The sequence below is a fragment of the Talpa occidentalis genome, unplaced genomic scaffold (assembly GCF_014898055.3).
Source record: "Talpa occidentalis isolate TD23 unplaced genomic scaffold, MPIMG_talOcc4v2.1 talOcc4.7, whole genome shotgun sequence".
NCBI lineage: Eukaryota > Metazoa > Chordata > Mammalia > Eulipotyphla > Talpidae > Talpa > Talpa occidentalis.
In genome coordinates this window covers 7,971,927-7,994,878 of record NW_023605083.1, presented here as the reverse complement: position 1 = coordinate 7,994,878, position 22,952 = coordinate 7,971,927, and the positions used below count along the sequence as shown (strand labels likewise).

Genomic DNA, 22,952 nt, shown 5'->3' with positions numbered 1-22,952 from the left:
TCCTGGCCCAGGGCCATACAGCCCAAAAGGGAAGGGGGCTAAGGTTCAGCCCAAGTTGGTTCTGCAGCACCAAGCTGTCTCCACGTACACGCCCTGCACACAGCCGACCGTCTGTGCCCGCACACCCTCCTCAGGTTAACGTGTGAAACTCTTCCTTTTAAGGACATATTCATTCCATTAATGAAATGCCCTCTCCCACCCCATAAGTTCTTGAAATCTTAAAATTGTGGTTCCTATAGGCTTAAAGAAATCAATAGAAACTCATTGGTCTGATTCCTTCTGCTTACAGATGGGGAAACTGAGGCCCAGAAAGGGGCCGTGGCTTGTTGGGGTCTGATCACTCAGCCTGCTTGCTTCAGTGAAGCCCAGTCTTGCCAAGCAGACGGAGTTTGAACCCTGACTCTACCATTTGTCTTCTGGGTGACCTCAGCCAGTGGAGGTTACTCTTTTGGCCTCAGTTTTCTCATCTGTTAAATGGGGATCCTAATGCCTTCATTGAAAGGTTGTTGTAAAGATCGAAGAAAGTTGTAGGCATGGACGCGGTGGCAGTCGCTGGCACATAGTAAGTATCCATCACAGGCCGCCTGCCTGCCTTCTTCTCTAGTAAAGGAAAATTGAATCCTAAAGCACTGAGCCCAGACCCCCACCCACTTTTACAGGGTTTGGGGAAGGGGAGAGACAGGATCTACAATCAGCCAGACCTGATTTGCATTGGTTGGTGATAGCTGATAGTTAAATACAATCTGGTTATTAAATATTTGGAAATTGCAAGGCAAGTTGGGAGCTTTAAATCAGCCCCAGTGGGAGTGCTTTACCCCATGGAAATTGGCAAACCCTGCAAATCAGGGTGTTGCTTTTTTTTTTTAAAATGAAGGCATATAATATGGAATTCACCAGTAGGAAGTGACTCACGGTATCATTATGCTTACTTTACAGATAAAACCCTGGGGTTAGCTGTGCCAGCTAAATGTATCTGCAGATTTCCTACAATTTGCAGCTTCACTATTTCCAGCTGTGTGACCTTGGGCAAGTCACTTTACCTCTCTGAGCTTGTCGGACAGGAAAACTGGGGCAAATACCCAGTTGCGTGGGCTTCTGTAAAGGAAGCCAGATAACACTGGCACTGCCTCAGAGGCTTGTTGGGTCAATTAAATGAGATAATATAGGTAAAAGGCAAAATGCCAGGTCCCGGGTCTGATGAACAGTTAATATTAAGGTTATTTCCAGCCAGGTACTGGCTTGGTGTCTTCACTTAGTCATAACCTAGTTAGAAAGCTGTGATCCCTCACAATTTCCTGATGGGGACACCGAGGAGGTGGCTGGTGAAGTGCTGTGTTCAAGGTCATACTGTTAGCAGGTGGCTGAGCTGGGCTTTGAAGCCAGTCTGTTTGGTTTTAGGGCTGGGTTTCTGCCAAGGCCCTCTGACCCCAGCCCAGGTCTGAAGTATGGATTTGGCTTTGGGCTTCAGGCAGAAAGCACGGGATCAACAAGTCTGCCTGCCCCAGGGGCTGCCCAGCTCGGAGCCAAAGCCTAAAGTTTGGAGTTGGGCCAGGCCTCCTCCTTCAGGAGTCCTCAGATGCACTGCCTCCCCTCCTGGATGCCCCTCTACCCTGCACCCTGTCTCAGGGACTTGCCCCCAAACAGCAAGGCCACCCCAGACCAGGTTCCTCAGCATCTCACTGAACCTCAAGGGAACATGGATTTTCTTTCCTGTGGTAGATCAGTCCCTCGATGCTCCCACTCCCAGAACAGAGAGCTGGTTCGAGACCAGGGTGGGGAGCAGTAGAAGCCAGACCCCTGAAGCCCCCTCTCAATAAAAACTAATCAAGCCTGACCTGCTTCCCCATCCCTGCCCCTCCCTCCCCACTCCCTCTCCCATTTTGCTGGTCGCTGCCTCCTCCCCTCCCTCCCGAGACAAGCCCAGCACTGCTGATACCTAACCAAATGGCACCCATTCCCAGCAAACCCAGGGCAGAGCTTAACAACCCTATGACCACAGGCCTGTCTCCTCCTGGGGTCTGGGGTTAGGGACAGATGTTGTCAGCCCCAAATCCAGCAGGCCCTCACCTCCTCCTGCCCTGAGAGCAGCCAGTCCCTCTGGGTGTGCAGGGGAGGCCTCGGGCACAAGGAGACACCTTGGCCACATGTGCCAGGAGTTTTAAAAAGAGCACGTGGGCCCCCAACACGCCCCACTGACTGAGTTCAAAGCAAAGGAAGTAGAAACAGATTATGGACCATCCGATGCCCCCTTACAAACTGTATTCTAGGCAAAATGATTAATTCTCAAAGCATCCAATATCCTGCCTGTAAATTTTCTCAACAACGGGGGAGCCAATGCGTGGGCAACATGAGAGCAGGACTCAGTGCCCTGCTGAGACGATCCAGGTATTCACCTGGCCGGCTATCGCTTCATTTGCTGTAACTAACAGAACGACCACATAATTTGTTGTCCAATCCAGGACATGTTTGAGAGTGAAAAGGGACACTATTTATTAATACTGCCAGGACAGTGCACATAACCAGGACCGTTCAGTCCTTCCTGTACCAGGGCAGAGAGACAGAGGCCAAGGTGAATCCATCACCACCTCTTACCCCAGGGGAGAAGCGAGGGGAAGCCACAGTCAGTCTCATTCAGCTCAGTATCAGGAGACCACAGGCATCTGGAAAGCAAAGCAGAGTCAAAATCCCAGTGTGAGTTGCTGAACCATTTTGGCCGTTCCCCACCTCTGGGTTTGATGCCTCTCAGCAGCCACAAGTGCTCTTCTAGGTAGGACTGCAATGGCTTTGAGTGTTCCTCGAAGGAGCTGAGACCTTCGTTATATTTGTATCAACACCTCAGTCCCAGTTTCCTCATCTGTAAACTGGGAAGCAATCAGAACCTTAGAGTGCCAGTTAAGGGAGTGTACGCGAACAGGTGCACCTTCTGACTCAGTAGGAGTCGAGGCTGTATGTCGAAACGGGACACACAGGATACTACATGGAGGGTCAGGGGTAGGGGGACGTCACCCCCACACATCTGCCTCTTGCTGGCTGCATGGTTTGGAGCAAGTCCCACCTGTAAAGTGAGGGTTTGACTGCCCAGAGGCCCTCTCTGCCTAAATTGCAGGTGGTTCCTGTAATCCACGCAAAATGGTTAAAATGCTTTCAGACCCTAGAGCACAGAAGAAAAGAAAAGTCACCATCTCTGAGGTTTGCTTTCACAGCCATCAGAGGCTTATCAGCAGATGACCCAGCCTGAGCCAAGGCCAGAGGCAGGAGACCGCAAATGCAGAAGAGGGGCACTTCCAGGAAGCAAGGGGTCCACCAACAGAAATTCAAAACTCCATGATCTGAAGAAAAGCCCTTCAGGCTCCTGCATGCATGAATGCCCCACAGCTAGCCATGAACCTCAATCAAGTCCATATTTTTTGGCCCTCTTTCAGCCAATAAAATTTAACTCCTTTGTTCTCAGCCCTGGTCCCCAAAACCAATATAACCTCAGCCCCTTTTTTTAATTGGAGAGGCAGGCTTGAGTTTATCTCTTGTGTCCTTGCCAATAGATTTGCAATAAAACTTCTTTCTTTTTCTCAAAACCCTGGCGTCATAATAACCTGGCCTCTATGCATGCCCAGTAGTGAGTCCATTGTTCGGTAACATTCCCTTTTGTTGTTTGGAGCTTCCCAGGTGTGGAGAAAGTCAGTGCCCAGTGAGCCCTGGATTGAAATCAGTAAGACATCAAAGGATTGCCTGATGATCCCCTGGCAGGAAGAGTTGTGGCTCCCTGCATGCACTGTTCCTTAGAACAGCATCTCAGCATTTCAGTCCTGGACTGCAGCACTTCAGTCTCCACTGAGCATTTTGGGAACAGTCTCATGTGAGTATCAAAATCCTGTGAGGGACTGTTGCCATTTTATAGATGAGCAACAGAGGCCCAGAATGAGCAGATTGTCTGAACCTGAGTTTTCCAGATGCAAAAAATAAACAAAAAAAAAAAAAAAAAAAAGTTTGGGCCCTTTTAGTAACTCTATTAATGCCTGGAGCTTTCTGTTTCTCTTGTCCCTCAATTTTGAGAGCAGGGGTCATGGCTGAAACTTCCATTATCTCCCACAGTGCTTAGAAGAGGTATATGCTAAACACTGATGAAACACAAATATCTTGGAGTACTATGCAGTTGTAAAAAAGGAACTAGCTCTTTATGAAGTGATAGCAAGTGGTGTCCAAGAAGCAAAGAAAACAAAGTGTACAGCAGTGTGGACTGGATGCCATCATTTGGGCAAAAAATACACACACACAAACACTGTGCGAGAACAGAGTGTGGCAATGCTGGTTCCCTCCAGGGCAAAGAAGGAGGCAGCTGGGGGTCAGAGGTGAAAAGTAAACGTTTCACCATGTGCTGCTCTGTACCTCTTAAGCTTTGAAATGCAGGCAAATATTATCTATGCAAAAAATAAATATTTCAAAAACTAAAATAGCTAAAAATGAGGTTTGTTGTTTTAAAAAAAAGTGAACCATACAACGGCATGGAAGGGAGAGTACTGCCTGCCTCCCAGCCCTCTCCACAACCGTCAGCTGATTTCCCAGCCTGCACCGGAAGGCAGCAGGAAATCCTACAAGGTCAAGGTTGACAGGACTCTTGGAGACTTACTCCCAATTTTGCCAGTTGGGAAACTGGTCCAGGGTCACCTAGGGGTGAATGGCAGAGCTGGGATGGGTGGAAGTCCTGACCGCCTCCCTAGCCAGGAGGGCTTGCCGCCTAGAAAGCCTCTCTTGATATTATGTGAAAATGGTATCCCCCAAAGCAGTGACCTTTGCAAACAACCAAGAGAACTTTGATCATCCAAACCACTACACTTTCAAGGGAGAGACGGCGTCCTATTGACAGCCACTCCCAGTGACAAGGACAAATGAGGTTGCCCAGGAAAACCAAGACTATGCCCCAAATTCCCATGAGGAAGCTGGCAAGGAGACATTTTGCACAAAGGGCTTCAAAGGAGCAAGGTGTGGTTCTAGTCTTAGTGGTCCCCCATCTCCCCTATTCTTTCCTACCCCAGAGGCCGGCACAGTATAGGCTTCGGGTAAACCAGGTTCAAATACTGGCTGTGGTCAAAGCACTTCACCTCCATGTCCGCTTCTCCATCTGTCAAACAGAAATCATGGGGCCTCCCCGGTGGCGCAGCGGTTGAGCGCTGGGTTGCGAAGCTGCCCGCAGCCTCTGCAGCGCCGGTTCCATCCCCGGCTGCTCCTTGGCCACCGGGAGGGTCCCGCATGGCGCGCAGACCTCTCCTACCACCCGCTGCTCCCCTCGGCAGTGTCCTTCAGTCCTTCTGCCTGTTCTGCTCCCCCGCTCTGGCTCTGGTGGATTCTCTCACCCCCCCGCGCTTCTGGCTGTACCCAGTGCTTGTATAAATAAATAAAATAAGTAAATAAATAAACACATAAATCTTAAAAAAAAAAACAGAAATCATGGCCCATGGGACGGGTGTTGGGGGAGGTGGTGATGTGTGAGAATGAAATGCGTCCCTCAGGCCGGGCACAGAAAAGGTGCCAGCACCAGAGTTTCTCTTCCCCTAATACAGAGAAATAATGAAACCCTGCAGGCTTAATCCTGAAACTCTTGGGGGAGAGCAGAGAGGGCCTCTCTCCTGGACCAGATTTGCAAAAGCCTTGTGGGTGAAGGATGGTGTCGGGCCGGCGCTCAGAGACGTCGATTCTCATTCTGGGAGTCATTTTGCGAAGCGCCTTTCTCGCCGTGACTCATCTTGGGACTGGCTGAAAAATCCTTTGAGTTAAAAACAAAAGTTGAGTGAGGCTCTGCTTGCCTTATCTTTTCCCTCTTCCCGCGGCCCTGACCAGGGCAGAGCAGGGGATTCAGAGGGGCTCTGGGCAGAACTGAACCCAATGTCCCTAGTGTGTCACCAGAGGCTGAGCCCAGGCCAGGGGCTGAACAGGAAGAAGGCTGGGGAAACGTGATGGGGTGACTTCGTCCCCCTCCCCTGCAGGTCCTGCTGCTGTGCCTACTCCCCAGCCTCCCCAGCTGCCACCCCACCGTTCCTGGACTGTAGTCGGAGAGAAGAAAGGAGACTTCCCTCCCCTGAAAAGGAACCTTTATTACCTAACACCCAGCGGGAGATATCTGCCCCCCTGCTGCCAGACCCATTCTTGGGGGTGTGACTGGGGCCCGCTGCTTGGCCTCTCCGAGCCTGAGTTTCCTAAGTGGAGCATGAGGACATGACGAGACCTACCGTAGGCGCCCGAGCCTGGGGAAGGGGCAGCATCATCGACAGACACGCAGTGAGCCCAGTGCTTGCCTTCCCCAGGTCCCGGCCACTCCCGAAGTTCCCTTCCAAGAGGAAGGCCAGGTCCTTGCTCCCCTGCTAACCAGCACAGCTCTTGGGCACAGGGCCTGTCCTGCAGTAAAAGGCCTCTAGGGGGTTCTGCTGACCTCCTGGGGTCAGCCTTGGCCCCTTACCTCTAGGAAAAAGCATCCCGGGGGATGGAGAAAGCCTTCCCTGCTATGCCACGTATTTCCAGTTTCTTCCATCCCAACCCCCACCTCCACCCCCAGGCTGAAGCCCCAAGAGAATCAGGCTTATGTTTTGGTCACAGACGTGTCCCAGTGCCTACAGCAGTACCTGGCCCATAGGAAGTGCTCCTAACTCTGTCAGGTGAATGAACGAACTGTTTGTTCCACAAATATGGCCATTATTACTTACCCTCTGCTAACACTGCCACACACCATATCAGAATTTCTATTTCTTCTTATTATTTTCTGTAATGTTTATTTCTTATATTTAATTCTTGGATCTAGCTCACATTTGCAGCAAAGTCCATTTACTGTGAGACGAGGCTATCAGCGGTTCCCATCTACACTATTAGCCATTTGCAGAATGATCCAGCGTCCTGTGGGTTTGTGGAAGGGCTGGGCCCAGGCTGGCTTCTCTGAGACCCCCTCCCCCGTGCCTCCTTAAGGGGGCAGCCCTGAGTCAAGCCCTTCAGGAGGCAGCCCTGCAGGGGCTTAGGCATGCAGCTGCCTCTGGCCTGGACAATCCGCGATCCAACTTCCCACTCAACCACCTATTCTTGCCAGCGACACTGACAAGAGAATTTGCTTCTCCGAGCTTCAGTTGAATGCTTCATTTGCCCCATCTGTAAAATGGGCATGAAAGTAGCACACAACCCCCTCCCTCGGGCAGGTGTGTCCCAGACACGGCTACCAGGCAGAGCGTCAAGGGGAGAGTTGGCACCTGCTGGGGAGAGTTGGCACCTGCTGGGCAGAGACCACAGTCCACCGAGGCCCTCTGCCCCCCAGGTCAGCGGAGGCCCAGCAGGCATCTCCCAGGCCGGGAGGGTGACCACGCTCGGCAGTGGGCAGGCAATGTCAGTCCTGGCCCCCACACTCCTGGGGAACACAGCTTTGCACATAGAGGAGAAGCAGCGAGTGTGAAACAGGAACTGCGGGTCCAGAGCCTGCTGTACTCAGGAAGTGCAGCTGGGCCGGGCTGCTGGGCCCCACAGACACTGTCCTCTCGGCGGCCTAAGCATTTCTTCGTGGAGGCTGACTTCCCCAGCGGCCTCTGCACTCAGGCTGGCCTTGTGGGGCAAAGGGAGTGCAGAGCCTCGGAGAGGTGGTGCTGGCGCCCGAGGCTGCGAGCAGAGCCTTTTCGGCCCGGGGAGCCCGTGGCGCCCACCGGTGCTCGCCCTCAGCAGGCGCACGGCAACTGCTGCCGAGTGTGGCCAGAGCCGCGCAGGAGCAGCGTTAGGGGGCAGCGCGGGGGCCCGCGGGGTGGCTGGCCGGTGGCCCTAGCCCTAACGAAGCGCCCTAAAAGAGGGCACCGGGGGCCCACCGCCGCGTGAGTGAGGGGGCCTCAGTTTCCCCATCTCTGAAACGCGAAGGGGGCGCTCTCGAGGCCCGGGAGGGGTCCGGGCGCGGGCGCGCGCAGCCGGGCCCCCCTCCGCGGCCGGCGTGGCGGCGGCGCGCACGAGCGCAGGGGGCGGCGCGGCCCCGGGCGGGGAGGGGCGCGCGGGCGCGGGCGCGGGCGCGGGCGGCGGCGGAACCGGGGGACGAGCGTGCGGCCGCGGCGCCGCCAACTCGTGTGGGACCCACCGCTCCGGCCGGCGGCCGCGGTCCCCGCGCGGGTCTCCCACCGGCAGCCGAGCCCGCCCGCGCGGTGAGTGGCCTGGGGCGGGGGCGGCCGGCGCGGGCCGGCGCGGGCCGGGGAAGGGGCGGGGAGGGACCCGGGGCCGCCACCCACGCCCGGCCGAGCGGGGCGCGTGCCCGCGCGCGCGCCCGAGGCCCCGGGCTGGGGCGCCGCGCGCGCGTGAGGCCCGGGCGCGTGTGCCCCGCGAGGCGTGTGCGCCGCGTGTGTCCGCGCGGGCGGCGTGGCCGGCGGCCCCGGGGGGCCGCGGGAGCGCGCGGGGCGGGTGCGCCTTGGGGGGCCGGCGCGGGGCGGGATCCCGCGTGCCCCGGCAGCAGCGAGGGTTCAGTGCGCCCCAGGAGCGTCCCGGGTGCTTCTCCTGCGAGAGCCCGCTTATGTGCGGACCCAGGGAGTGTGTGCACGTGTGTGTGCTCACAAGTGAGCTGTCTGCGTGCGTGTTTATGAGCCTAAGTGGACAAAAGTGCCCATGTGGATGCATGTCCAAGAGTGACTGTGTGTGTGTGTGTGTGTGTGTGTGTGTGCGTGTGCGCGCGTGTGCGCGCGCGCTCATTCACCCTGGAGCTTGAAGATCCCGGTTGCCACCCCCCAGGCCTCCCTGTGTGATGTGTCTGTCCATGACCCCAGTGCCAGGGAGCCCCTGGAGAGAAGCAGGCCTGCTGTGGGCACTCTGGGTTCCCGGCCTTTTTGGGTAAATGAGAGGTCTGGGGTCAGACCCACAGAGTCCTGTTGGGACTGGCAGGAGGACAGGCTTCAGTGGGACCTTGGGGGTTCAGGCACACGGGTGCTGGGCCAGGCTTGTGGTGGAGCTGGAAGAAACCCCTCCTTCGGGTACTGGGGGGCTTGTGCTCCGTTCTCCCTAAACACCCTTCTGCGTGGCCTGGCTTCCTTCTTCCCTCTCTGGCCCTGGAGGGCCTGGTGGGACGTTAACCCTGGTGAGGCCAGGGGGCCCCGGACTCTTGTCTGTTTATCTCGGGGTCTGTCTCTGGCTGCTGGGCTAGGTAATGGATATTCATCTCATTTATTTGTGCTGAGCCTGGGCTTCGGGCATGAGCCCCCGCGACAGTAACAAATTGATCACAGCAGGCTCAGGATGCCATCTTCCAAGATCTGTCCTTGCAATTTTGACTGACAGGTTTTTTGTGCTTTCTAAATGTTGAAAATCACTGCAGTCAGAAAGTCTTAATTGCTTTAAGCAAATTTTGGAAACTCTGGGGCTCTGGAGTTCCTCTGAATAGTCAGAATTCAGCTTGTCTTTCTGAGGGGAAAATGTCCTCTAAGGAGCTGGGTGTGTGCGCAGCGAACCTTGGAGGCACATTTAAAACCCATGGCATTAATGGAAGAAGAATTTCATTGAAAGGGATGCAGGGCCGGCTGGAAGCGCCTGTTCCCAGCACAGCAAGCTTCGAGTGAACCTTGGACGTCTTCTTTTAGCAAACAAAACCTGGAAGGAAACAAAAAAGACCCACATTCTTTTTCTTTTTTGTCCTAAAAGTGAAAAAAAACACAAAACAACCCCCTTCTGAGTTTGCTGGAAATGCTGCCTCCCCTGCCTCCCTCGATCCCCCACCCCTAAATAAAATATGCCTGTGGGGAGCTGTGGTGAGTCACTCCCTGGCAGAGCGCCCCACGGGCAAACATTTGGGAAGGTTCTTGCCTAACTTCCCAGAAGAAAAGGCCCAGGATTTAAAATGGTCCCTGTGGTTTGTCAGGCTGCTGTCCCGACTGCTTCGGAAATGACTAAAAAGTCGTCTCTATCTCAAAATAAAGTCTCAGGCCTGAGCACCGGCCCATGTTGGTCTGGGTTTAGGGCTGTTCAGGTTTCAAGAAATGGAGTTGCTGGCTTTGCCAGGTGGCACCGTGGTGGCTTTGAGCAAGGAAGGAGCAGAGCAAGGGGCGGACAGGCCCATTGATGGGGCACCCGCTGTCGGTGGGAAGTCTTCCCGGCATCGATTTTCCTCCCCATGGTTATGCTACCCCGAATGGTGTTTAATTTTTATACGCTTAGGGAAACTGAGGCTCGGGAAAGTCTATGTCCGGGACCCCTGACTTTGCAGCCCACCCTCTTTCCACTGGCCCCGGAGGGGGGTCACCCATGGCTTTTGAAGGTGCTCAGACTGGATGCTGAGTGCTTTAAGCACATCCACTCACTTAACTCTCATGTGAGACAGGGGTTGTCATCCCCAGTTTACGGATGAGACGAGTGAGAGGCAGAGAGAGAGTCATATCATGTGAGCAGCATTAGTTCATGGGCCACACCTGGTGCTTGAAGTGCCGGCCTTCCTCAGCCCACTCGCGACAGGACGCCACAGGAACTTCCACAGGTGAGAAAGCTGGGAGGTGGATGAGTTCGTGCACTGAAGACCGTCGGCTAACAGGCGGCGGATCGTGGATTTGAACCCAGGCTTGTCTGAGCCGAGCTCGCCGTATTCCCACCGAAATTGCAAGTGACCGTCCCTGTATGCCCAGCACCTGGCCCAAACGCTGGGTCAGGACTGTCATCTTGATCATACAGAGAGGAAGATGAAGACCTAGAGAGGCCAGATCATAAACTGGCAAATGGTCAATTAGGATTCGAACCCACATCTCTGACTCATGAAATTCTTATTTTTTTAAAGATTTATTTATTCATGCATGCAAGAACTAGGGTGTAAGTCAGAGTTGGGGGGTAAGAGGATTCACCAGAGACAGAGGGGAGCAGAACAGCAGTGTACCGACATACACTGCTGAGGGGAGCAGCGGGAGAGATAGGAGAGGTCTGCTGTGCCATGTGGGTCAGCTCCTTGCTTGACCAGGAATGGAACTCATGCTGCAGTGGCTGGAGATTGCTTGATAGTTCTGAGACTCAACCCCTGTGCCACCAGGGAGGCCCCTCCTGAAATTCCTAACCTAAATTGAACCCCACGACTCTGACTCCACAGTTGAAGGTCTTAACCCGAAGCCAAGTCTGTCTGCCTCCTGTGCTTTTCTGCTCTCTCTCATGTGCTTCAGAAACAAGTGGATTCAGACGCCCCTCCCTCAGCCCCCCAGATTCCCTCAACGCTGGGCAACTCATTGGACCCCAGCCTTCCTGAAGATGCTGTCCTCCGCCTTGTCCAGAGCTGCCCTCAGGTGTGGGTGACCCACACCAGGGCCAGAGCTGTCAGATAGAAAGGCTCACAGTTCACATTCTTCTTCCTTTCCTCTCGAAGTGCCAAGGATTGCTTTCAGAAGGGAAGTGTCAAAACAATCAGCAAGAAGAGAAGGCTGTTCCCTTCCTCTTCTTGGGTCATACCAAGGCAGGGAGTTAGAAGGTGGAGAGTGGCAGAGCCTGGTGAGTCATGGAGATTAAGTGCAGTTGGCACCTCCAGGCTTGCATGGGGAGAGAGCAAGCTATGATACCGGCCTTGGGGACAGCCCCTCGTTCTGACCCCTGATGGTGAGGAGTTACTTCCCTGGGCCTGCCTGCAGGTTTTCTGCAGAGCTGACAGCCATGTCTACTTAGATTTCTTGTCACTTGCCATTTCAGTCCCCAGCCTGTCTCTCATCCTCCTTCATTTCCATTTACATCACAGTTTAAACTGCACTGTTTGAAAGGGCCGTGGTGTGTGAGGACCTGTGTGGTTTGGGGTGTGTGGTGCCCTGCAAGTGTCCTTTGGTGTTCAAAGGAAAAGGTATTTCTTTCCCTCTCGAGTATGTTCTGCAAATTGATGAACATTTGCAAATTGCTTTGAAATGCGTTAATTTAAGGTGTGAAATAATAGATCTTGTATGAAGGCTCCACCACATTTCTGGCATTGATGGATTTCTCTCCCGTCTGGCCTGTGATTTGGGGAGGTAAAAATAGTCCGTTTCCACGTTTTTATCTTTTTTTTTTTTTTTGCTGACGTCATTCTTAGGAAGCCGTGTGCACATCCACGGAACTTTCCTTGGCCATCAGCTCGGCTGAAATGCAGGGCTCTGGGAGAAGGCTGCTCCTGGAGCTGGGGGGCACAGCAGCGGGGAGGGGTCTGGGCACCTCCTGGGTGTCTGTGAAGTTGCTTTAAGAAGAGCAGGTGGTGGGTGGCCAGGCTTGGCCAAAGACCCTCAGGGGCTTTTTGGTTTTTGGTGATCATATTTCTGACTGTCGGGTGGTGACAAGATGGCTTTTTGGGAAAATGTTAGTTTAAAAAATAAAAATCAGGCCTGTGGCCTCCCTCATTCCTGTCTGAGCTGGGTGACAGTCTCTTCCTTTGGCCAAAACTGAATTACACCACCGCCTTCCCAGACTCGACTTCCAGACAGAAGCTGACATTGGGGCAGATGGGCGGGTGGTGTAATTTCCTGTGATGTTCAATTTGGGAACTTGAGTGCGATCTAGCATGTCGACGCCCCGCCCCTCTAACAGGACTTGCTTGTGTGGAACCAGACCCACATACGCGGCCTCTGCCGTTGTCTCCCTTGCTGGACCTTTCCACAGCCAGCTTCCCGGGTGGTCTGGTGGCAAAGGCCCTGTCTCCTCCTCGCCAGGCCTTCTTGGCACCCCCGCAGGATCACCGCACCCCACAAAGCCCAACTGGAAGCAGTAGCTGCGCCTGCCAGTCTGGGGGTGGAAGGGGGGCAGCGCAGGGCAATCGTAATTAAAAGGTAGCCCAGCCCAGATCTGAAAGGCATCCAGTCCCTTGATCTGCATGGAGCCTTCTTTCTTTCTCTTAGACATCTGCGTGGTGGTGACCTCACAGAAAAGAAAAGGGGCTTTATGTAGGAATTCCACAGAGTGTGAAGGAATTCTGACAAGGGGAGGGGGAGGGAAGCTGCCATTGAGAGCCTGCAGAGCCTGCATTTTCCCTAAGTTGTTAACCCTCACACTCCAAAATTGGGCTGACATGGGGGTAGGGGCGCTTGACCCGGGGCCATTGAAAGGAGAGCGTCCTTAGTGGATGCCTGGTTCTGTCCCTCTGACCTGCCAGCAGCCTTGGAATATGTCCCCAACCCCTCCCCTCAGGGCCTGCCCTCTCTGTTCCTTGGTGGACAGGAAGAGACCTGCAAAGGGCCCCAGTCACTTTACAAAGGGCTGCAGCCCGGGCTGCCCTGGAGCACAGCGGGAGACTCACAGCCAGAGAGGAGCGTTTGCTCACGGGGTTTATGTATCGTGGACCTTTGGATTCCGGAGGATTTGCTTCCCATCCCAGTGAAGGCCCGGGGTGGGGGAGGCACTCGCAGTGACATCAGGAACGTGGGCTCTGGCACAGAAGGGGATGTGGTGGGACTCATGACTCTGGACCAAGCGGTTCTCTTCTGGGTGCCTCAGTTTCCTCATCTGGAAAATGGACAGCACCCTGGCCCCATAAAGTCTGAGGGGAGCCCTGAATGCCTTTGGAATGCTCAGCACATAAGGCGACCTTGTAGGTGGCTGCCGCCCCTGCCCAAGACGCTGGAATTACTCAGGGTCTGCCCAGGGCCACTCGGTCAGGAAGGTGGTCTCTGTCCGGAGCCTTTTCAGTCTCCTGCAACATGGCAGGAAGGGGCTTCAGGGGCCTCATCCGGGTACCACTGAAGCTCTTCTCTATGATCCTGCCCCTCAAAATAGACAGGGTGGGGACAGCGGCGATTTGGAAAGAGGCAGGACTCAAATGTCAGGGTGCCCCTGAGTTTCTCCAAAAAGGGGAAATCAATATGTTGTTTTCCTCCGCGCCCTCTCCCCACCAGACGAGGAAAGTGAGCCTGATACATTTTTGGTGTCTTCTCTTGGAGTCGGAGGGCCTCGGAGGCACGGAGAGCTTTGTCAGCCGAGGCGTGTTATTAAGCAAGGCAGATGTTTTGTTAATTATTTACACAGCGTCGGCCTGTGGAGGTCTGTGCTGACAGAAGTGGCTGTCGTGGCCCCGGGCCCAGGGGCAGGCAGGGCTTGGTCAGAGTGAGCGAGCAACCCCCTCCCCACGCAGAGCCCTCCTGGGGGGTCTGCACAGCAAGACCTGAGGGAGTCCCCAAGTGTGTGGTACCCCCTTCTCAGCCATTTGAGGTTTCCTCAGCCTGGCTTACTTTGCCGGGGAAGGAGAGATCTTTGGCCCTGGGAAGTGGCTGTCCCTCCTGGCGGCCTCTGTGGCCTCTGTCATGGTATGTGTGGAGCGGGGAGAAGGCCCCCAGCCCCTGCACTCCCCGGCTGCTGCCCCTTCACCTGGGCCTGGCCTCCACTGCCTCACCTGGAAAAGGCCCCCGTAGCTCCAGGCTGGGGTCCTTGATTGTCGGACATCATTTGGAGGGTTTTTCTTGGAAAACCAAATTTCAGATTAGAATTCTGAAAAGGTGTCAGAACCTTTCCTGAAAGGTCGCCAAGAATGGGGGACGTGAGGCCCTGGGGGGGTGGGGAGAAGGGGCGTCTGCTCCTGCCTGTGCCCAAGAGTCATTGTTAAGACAAGGCGCGTACATGGAACCTCCGGAAGCTATGAATCCCCGGAGATCTGAGCAGCTTGGTGCTTACCAAGGGCTGCGGGAGGAGCGGTGGGGAGCACCTGCTTGACGGTCCTTTTCAGGTGACACGGAGCTAGGTAGAGGTAATCTCGTGTTGTGTGGGGAAAATCTTTACAAGGAAAGGCTCTGATGCTTAAAAATAAAAGCAGGAAGGTCTCTCATTTTACACATGGGAAGACTTGAGACCCCGAGAGAGTCTTGGATCCCTGGTCGCTCTGGGCTTGCGTCGGGCCAAGGTTCCGGGGGTGGGGCTGGGGGTGGGGTGTGCTGAGTGGGCTGTGTGAACTAGACATGTCTGCACTGGCGGGTTCGTGACTGTCCTTTCAGTCATTCAAGAAACACATCCCAGCTTTCCAGCAGCCCACCCTGGTGGGGACAGACATTGGAGATGCTTGTGAGCAGTTTGCTGGAGACATGTTCTGGAGCTCACTCTCTTGGGGGCGGGAGGGCTTCCAGGAGAAGGCGTGTCTGAGCCAGGCTTGAGGGATACTCGAGGTGTCCCAGGCAGGGTGTTAGGAGACTTGGAGGCCTGCGAGCGCTGGGTGAAGGGCAGGTAGACCATAGGTGAGGGGGTACATGAGACTGTGGGGTGAGGAACAGGACTTGGGTCCTAGGGACACCCTAAGCAAAGTGAGGCCAGGAGCTCCTAGCCCCTTCCTCAGCCTTTGGTCCCTTCAGATCCTCAGTAGCAGACACTCCACGGATGTTAACTGGATTAACTCACTTCATGTTAACTGGATTAACTCACCCCACGCCCATTTTATGGACAAGGAAACAGAAAGTCCAGGATACGTGGTGCTTGACCCATTTGCGTCAGGCTGTGAGGATAGCATAGGGGGGTCCTGTCTGAAGAGTGGGCGGGCAGAGGCTGCCCACTCCATGGGCCTTGAGTTGACTGGACCCAGTGTCTGGAAGGAACAGCCTGTGCCAGGCTAGGAGCACAGAGCAATGTCTTGTCCAAGAGAAGGTCAGGAATGCTCAGCCACACAAGGGACAAATGGCAGGAGAAGAGGCTGTTGAGATCCCCCAGGGTCCGGGTGAACTTCTGTCTTTGTTGTGGGAGCCGTGGGCGCTTTCTACCTCTGTAGCCGCACTTCTCAGCAGTCTTTTTCCCCACCCGCCTCACTCAGCTCCCGCCATACGGCCTTCTTACCTTTCCTCATGCCAAGCATCCTCCCACCTCAGGCCTTTGCACTTGCTCTCCCCTCTTCCTGAAGCGCTTCGTCCCTCCTCATCCCCATGTCTTGCTCCTAGCCTTCATTCAGAACACTGCAAGAGGTCCCTTCTTCAAAGGGACCCCACCATCCCACCCTATCAAAATTTCTCTTTCCCCACCCCCTTCCACGCATGCTCCCTTCCCTAGCCTGGCTCTACATTTCTGCAGGACCTGCACCCCTCCCTGATGTCTGCCTCCCAGACTAGAGTGTAAGCTCCTTGAGGGTTAAGACTCGATCTGTGGGGCCTCTCCGGTGGCGCAGCAGTTGAGCGCTGGGTTGCGAAGCTGCCCGCGGCCTCTGCAGCGCCGGTTCGATCCCCGGCTGCTCCCCGGCCACCGGAGGAGGATCCCGCATGGCGCGCAGACCTCTCCTGCCGCCCACTGCTCCCCTCAGCAGTGTCCTTCGGTCCTTCTGCCTGCTCTGCTCCCCGCTCTGGCTCTGGTGAATTCTCTCACCCTCCCGCGCTTCTGACTATACCCAGTGCTTGTATAAACAAACAAACAAATAAATAAATGAATAAAATACATGCCTCTTTAAAAAAATAAAATAAAATAAAGACTCGATCTGTGGACCACAGTTATATCCTCAGTGCCCAGCGCCAGGCCTGACGCGTGGTAGGTGCTCAGTTAATATATATGGAATGAATGGAAAGTTTTAAGTGGGCAAGTGACAGGGTCCTGGGAGCAGGTTCACACCGTGCATCTGAGTCTGAGTTGCTAACCCTTTACTACCTGCAGTGCTGCTCTTCCCCGCAGCCCGCCTCACCCCTCCAGTGGCAGGAGGGAGCTGAGCACTGCCCCCCAACCCCTCCCTGTGTAGACAGGGTTTCTTAGAGAAAGACTCATGCTTGATTTATTCCAAGCAGGAGGCACTAACCCCCAGAGGAGCTTGTACCTCCTGGAGTTATGGGGTCTCCTTCCTTTGCCTCTGCTGCAAAGGCGCCTCCTGGTGTCTATCTAGGAGGGGCCTGGGGTTGGAGTGAGGAGGTGCCACATCTTCAAGCAACATTCTCTGTCAACACACTCATGTTTTAGAATGCATGCCTTGCGGGGGCCGGGGGCGGGGGTTGCTAAGGGAAAGGAACAGGCTGTGCCCTTCTAGCCCACCTCTGGGCACAGACGTTTCTGCCTGGCAAATGAGCAAGACCCCAGATTCCTCTCCTGCCCAGAAAAACAGGGACGCCCTAGCTGGTGTGGCCTTGGCTGGTCATCAGGGCAGATGCCCAGATGGCGGGGCCAGTGGGCACCACATGGCAAGCAGACAGGGAGCCGGGGAGAGGAGCCCACCCCATGTGGTTGGCAGGCCCAGCAAATGCAGCCGGATTTAGTTACCCCCGGATCTCAAGTGTGGACTTGGCGTGCCTGACTCAGTGTGCGTGCGTTTCCTTTGTTCGGCTCCTCTCGGAATCTGAGCGGCCTTTTGTGTTTGTTTTAAATGCCAGCCTCCTCGGCTAACCCAGGGGGAAATGAGGACGGGATTTTTGTCTGAAGAGGCCAGGGACAGGGATGAGGGCTGCCCGCTCTGGTGGGTGGCGATAAGGCGTTTGGGAAACATGCAAAGAAACTCCACACTAAACAATTTTCAGGCATCTACTTTTATGGAACCCCGGGTCTTCAGACATCCGTCATCGATACACCGGGCACATGACCACAATTCCCAAACCCCCAAAGGGCAGCGGTCTGTAAAAGCATCGTAGTGACATTTGGGGACAGGAGAGGCAGTTTGGAAGATGCTACTTGGTCGCTGGTGTGTGAGAAGCTCCTGGATGCTCGAATGGCTTAGGGGGCAGCATCCTTGAAATTGCTCAGCGCTGAAAATTCTGGGACATATGGTCCCTGTGATGTGCTAATGTTAGCAATCGGGATATTTAATTACCCAGAAAAACCCCTTTGCCGACCCACTACGGGTAACTGGAGAGCCTTTATTTCTCAGGAGGGGGGTTTCACATGGTGTAATTCAGACCAGCAAACAGGGAGTCATTATCCCTCATTAATTTATTAGCTAATTAAGTGATTTATCTGGTCACGCGTTTATTCCTTCAATTGCCGCTCATCTGACAGCGTTTGCTGGGTCCCACTCTGTGCCTGGCCTGGTGCTGGGCCCCGGGGATAGAATGAAATGGAACAAATAGCACTGAACCCCGCTGGGTGCCAGCCTGTTGGGGTGCAGCTGTGGGCTGCAGGTGACTTCATTCCATTCCCAGGGACGTTTGCTGAGCACATACTAGGCACGCGCAGCAGCAAATGTGAGCTGAGGCAGCCGGTGACCCTGGCCCGGGCCCCATTCTGATGGGGGCTCGTGGTCTCTGACCTCTGCTTGCGGAGACAACCCCGCCAGCCGCCATTTGCAAGCCACGGGGTGATGTCTCCAAAACAAACCAGAAACAATCCAGATGCCCCAGGAACTGACGTGAGAACAAGGCATCTCCTTCACACGTCGCATCTCAGTTCAGCATCTTGCCACCACCCAGCATTTTGAGACAGAATGTGAGATCTCGTGGTTGGCTAAATACATAAATATTTTATGTCTCGATATTCTGAAAACGAAGCCCAAATGTGCAGAACTGTAGCACATCAGTGCTATAGATCATATGTTATAATAATCTGATGACATGTTGTTTAAATATTTATGGACTGATGCGACATGACAATGGGGGGAGAGAGCAGGCTCCGAGCAGCGCTGTGGCAGATGCCGGAAAGACAAAACCTATTCACGCCATCCCGGGAAGTGTGAGGCGAGGTCTGGGTTTCTAATTTGGTGTTTTGGGGTTTCGGGACGAAAGCTACGGCTGACATTTATTCAGCACTTGCTGCGCCGAACCCCTCGCTAACGTCATTCCTTTCCATGGGCACAGACACCCCATGAGGATGGGACTCTTATCGATCCAAGTCACCAAGGGGAAACTGAGGCCCAGAGCAGGTCAGATAAGCTCCAGACCCCACAACTGGGGAGTAGCCCAGGATCCAGCCCAGGATGGCCACACTCTTCCAACTGGTCGACCCCTTGTTCCTTACAAAGTGGGCTTTCTAAGTCACAGCAAGGAAGGTGAAGCCTGCAAACTGTCAGGCTGAAACAGAAACCACCAGGAACCAATAGCTGAGCATGTATAGGTGAGCAGAGCCCTGTGCCGGGCACGTGATGGGGCTGGGGACATGGTGCCCCTCTTTTTGTCCTTGGTGCTGCAGGCATTGGGGAGTTTTCTGCAGGCTGTCCCTGCATTAGTGTCCTGTGTCCCAGCCTTTGCCTGTGTCATACCTGTCCCTGACAAGCCTGCCCTGCCAGGCTGGGTACACTCAGACACCATAGCTGTTCGGTCTCCGACAGCCCATGAGATAAGTCAGGGTGTCCTGCTCTACAGGTGAGGGCCTCCTGCCTGTCTTCCAGGGCTGATTCCAGAATCCCTGCCTGTGGGAGGCAGTCTGAAGGACCTGCTGTTCCTTCCCTGCCCCCTTGATGCTGTTCAGACTGATGGTCCCTCTGCCTGACGGTGCCACCTCCAGTCCCGCCTGTTTCATCACCACTCTGAGTCCTGGTTGACTGTCACACCTCCAGCACAGGAAACAGAGCCTGGCCCAGAGACCACAGTAAATGACCAACGGGGATTCAAGGAGCGTGGGTGGGTGAGACCCAGTGGCGTCTTGTAGTTTTGCAGAGGCCTAGGGGTTTTCCCAGGGGCCTTAGGGAGTGGGGGTGGAGGGTGAGAGGATTGTGTAAATAAAGACTGGGCCAGTTACATAATTTGTGGGGTCTCATCCAAAATGAAAATGCAAGGTGCCCTTGTTTAAAAAGCAGGGGAAAGCTTTTTTCTTCCCTCCCAGTTCCTCTCTCCACCTGCTGATATTTTTATTAGCTGTTTAATGCCACGCCCCCTCGGGCACAGGGACACTTGCGGGGTGAGTGCAGACCCTCACAGGTGCCTGGACCCCCCACCCAGGGTGCACCTGATTCCCTCCCAGGCCCTTGCTAAGGGTGGAGGGCTGCAGGAGTTGCTGGGATGGGGAGGTGCGGGCAGTTGGGATCCTGGGGAAGGAAGAGCCACTTGGGGCTCAGGCGCCAAGCCCCCAGCACACACACAGGAATTACCTGGACTTTGCTTTTAAAACACAAGTTCAAAGACAAAATAAAGAATTTCAGGACAGTGAGGACAGAGCATGAGCCCCAAACGTGGGGCTCCCTTTTGAAATTGTACTCAAACTGGCCCCAATGGGAGTGCCCAGCTTCCGCCCCTCAACACACAGATTTCAGAGCGATTATGGGGCCTGTGTCAGGTCTCTGCCTGGGGCGGGCCCTATCTTATTTGAGGGACGAGTTCTGGGAAGCAGATCTCCAACCCGGACCTGCGCACTGTCACATGACCGCCAGTCTGCTCCCCACCCTGGCCTCTCCATGGACACACTGGACACGGGCCTCCTCAAAAATGCCCTTCTGACTTAGTCCCCCATGTTGCTGACGGGTGTTGCTGCGTTGACAAAGCCATCCCCTCGCCTCCCTGCCCTTGAGTGACAAGGGTCGGAAATCACGGATGAGGTCGTTGACCAGCTGGCTCAGGAAGAACGCCAAGCAGGCGGTGCCCTGGAGGCCAGAGAGGAGCGAGCCATTCCACCAGCCACCCATGCTGTTCCAGCCACTCTGGAAAGCATCAGCGAGGAAGACTCGGGCAGGGAACAGATGCGTATTGCTCAGCACCGACGGTGCACCCGAGACCCGGCCAGGCGCTTAGTCTGTGTTGCCTTATAATCCTCACGACCTTTTCGAACTGACCTCATTTTTTACAGGAGGGTAACTGGAGCCCGAAGCCGCCATCCCAGAGCATAAACCACATGTTTGAAACTGAGATTTGAACCCAGCCCACTGACCCCAAAGCCGGTGCTCTTTGCGGGATCCCAGGTATCCTGGCTGGCTGGGGCCGCTGCCTGGCCCAGCCCCTGCCCCGCCATCTGCTGCACATGCAGGGTTGGGGGGCGCGGGGTACACCCAGCCCCGGCTACCCCGGCTCCTGCCTCTGAGATTTGCGCTTCTCGGCAGGGAGCCGGGTTCCAGCTCCAGCTTTCTCCTCCAGGGTCCAGTAGCCTGGCGGCCACTCAGGACCACTCAGAGAGGCCGTGGGGTCACATGGACCCAAACGCAGCCACTCCCTGCCTTTTGCTCACTTTGCTTGGCTTCTCGCGTCCCACGGTGGCACCCAGGTTTGTCACTTGCAAAGCGAGGGGCAGCCTCAGTTGTGGCCTCCCAGGGAGTTTCAGGACCCGGTGAGGCAGGCAGGCCTGAACCCCACGGGCGATCACCGCCTATGGGCTCTGCTGTGTTGGTTGTGAGTGACGCCGTGTTGGGGGACGGCTGCAGCTTGGCAGCACGCGGGGCGCTCAGGGCACCTCTCTATACTGGGACTCACTCACCCAGAGCCTCCTCCCCGAGGAATTTTCCAGCGACCCACAGAGCCAGGCACTGTTCTAAGAAGCATAATGAACAAGACACGAGGGAGCTGGCATTCCAGCTGGGGGCTGCCGGGAACAAGACACGCGCCCGGTGTGTCTGGTGCTGGCCGAGTGTGGCCAGATGGATGGGACTGCGGCCCAGGAGGAAGCAGTGTCCCACGCTGCTGGTGGGGTGACGCTCCCCAGAGTCTCTTTTTCCCTCAAAGGGCTATGGCTGGGGATTTCACATCCTGCCTGTTTAAGGTCCCAGCTCTCCCGGGGGACCTGGGATGTCAGACTGGCTTTGAGAAAGCCCAAGTGGTTTTCCCAGTTGGAACGAGGGAGTTTTTCCCAGGCCCTCCAAGACTCTCCAGTGCGTGTTCCTGCAGCGGCTGTGAACCAGGGCTGGGTGGCCGGACCCCAGCCGCCTGGCACCCGCTGCCTCCTCCAGGAGGCAGGTTCTACTGGTCCCATTTTACAGACAGCAAGTCTGAGTATTTGCCTAAGGACACACAGTAGGTCTGTGGCCAAGCTGGCTTATGAACCCCAGCCTTCAGTTCCCAGAACACACCCCCTGAACCACTCCGCTCCAGCGTGAATAGATGCTTTTGTTTTTTAAGCAGCAGAAAAGCCACAGGTTCCTCTCCAATACCAGGTGCTCAGCCAGCCTCGTGCCTCTGTGTCAGGGGCGTGCCGGGTGCTGCGGGAAGGTGCTAGATTGGGCTTGGGAAGTGACCGTGTTCCACTGAGCTGGGGTTGCATTGGCCCCTTGCTCCAGGACTGTGAGGTGGGTGAGGTTCACCTCCTGTTAGGGCTGAGGAAGCTGAGGAACAGAGAGGTTCCAGGACTGGCTAAAGCCACACAGCCCCGGGAGCCTGGCTCCACGCCCACCAGCTCTGCGTGTCTTTGGCCTTGGCTGTCTCCGTACCTGCTTGGGCCTCCGCCCTCATTTTGCCTTTGGACAAACTGAAGCCGAAAGAGCTTGTCAGTGGTTTGGCCCCAGAGTGGAGAGCGAGGTGAGCGCCTGCGCCACTGCGGAGACGAATGGCCCTTCATTCCGCAGTGAGGATGCCTTGGCCATCCCGCTGATTCTCAGGCCGGAGGAGGCAGCGGATGGCGTGCGATGGGGGCCTGTGGGTGTGTGACTCTGTCTGGGACGCCTCCTGGGACTGACGCCGGGGCCATGGGGCTTTATGGCATCTGGAACAAACTGGCCTTTTAAAAGTTTTCCAGAGCTGTCCCGTCCGGCTGCTGGCAAACAGTTCTCAAGCGGCAGAGCAACAGCCGAGCTCGCGTTCACAAAATGGTGAGCCGCGTTCAGGCCCATTTATCTAAACCCAGAGTCCACGAGGCTAAAGACTCAGCTCTGAGAGGCGGCTCGCGGCTCGCTGCAGCAGGGGAGCATAATCTGCAGGGTTTTCTTCCCATTTACAGGTTTTTTTGTTGTTGTATATTTGTAAAATGAGGCTTCTGCTGGCAAAAGCAGGTTTTAGCGAGTGCGGCAGCTCTTTCAAGACCTAATAAGGCCCCAAAGGAGGGTGTGTTCTGGTAACACTTTCCGTCCCCCGGGGCGGCCGATTCCGGCTTACCTCATTCACTCTGGGCACCGAGCACCATCCATCTTGCTTCCCATTAGCGGAATTACCGCCATCACTTCTGCGGGATGAGATGGGCCCTTTGGAACCGCCTGGGGGACAGAGCAGGATCAGCCGCCAAGCGGTTTTGCTTAAAGGGGAAAAAGAAAGAAGAAAAAATTAGAT

General features: G+C 55.3%; 1 protein-coding gene across 1 annotated transcript in view; it reads left to right on the top strand.

The window, feature by feature from the left end:
- The first annotated feature begins 8,045 nt into the window (after positions 1-8,045).
- NEK6 (NIMA related kinase 6) overlaps positions 8,046-22,952 on the top strand; it is a 75,459-nt gene continuing 60,552 nt past the window's right edge. Inside the window, exon 1 of the mRNA XM_037493209.2 lies at positions 8,046-8,147. The gene's annotated coding sequence lies outside the window, so the exon portion shown is untranslated. The remainder of the gene's footprint in view (positions 8,148-22,952) is intronic.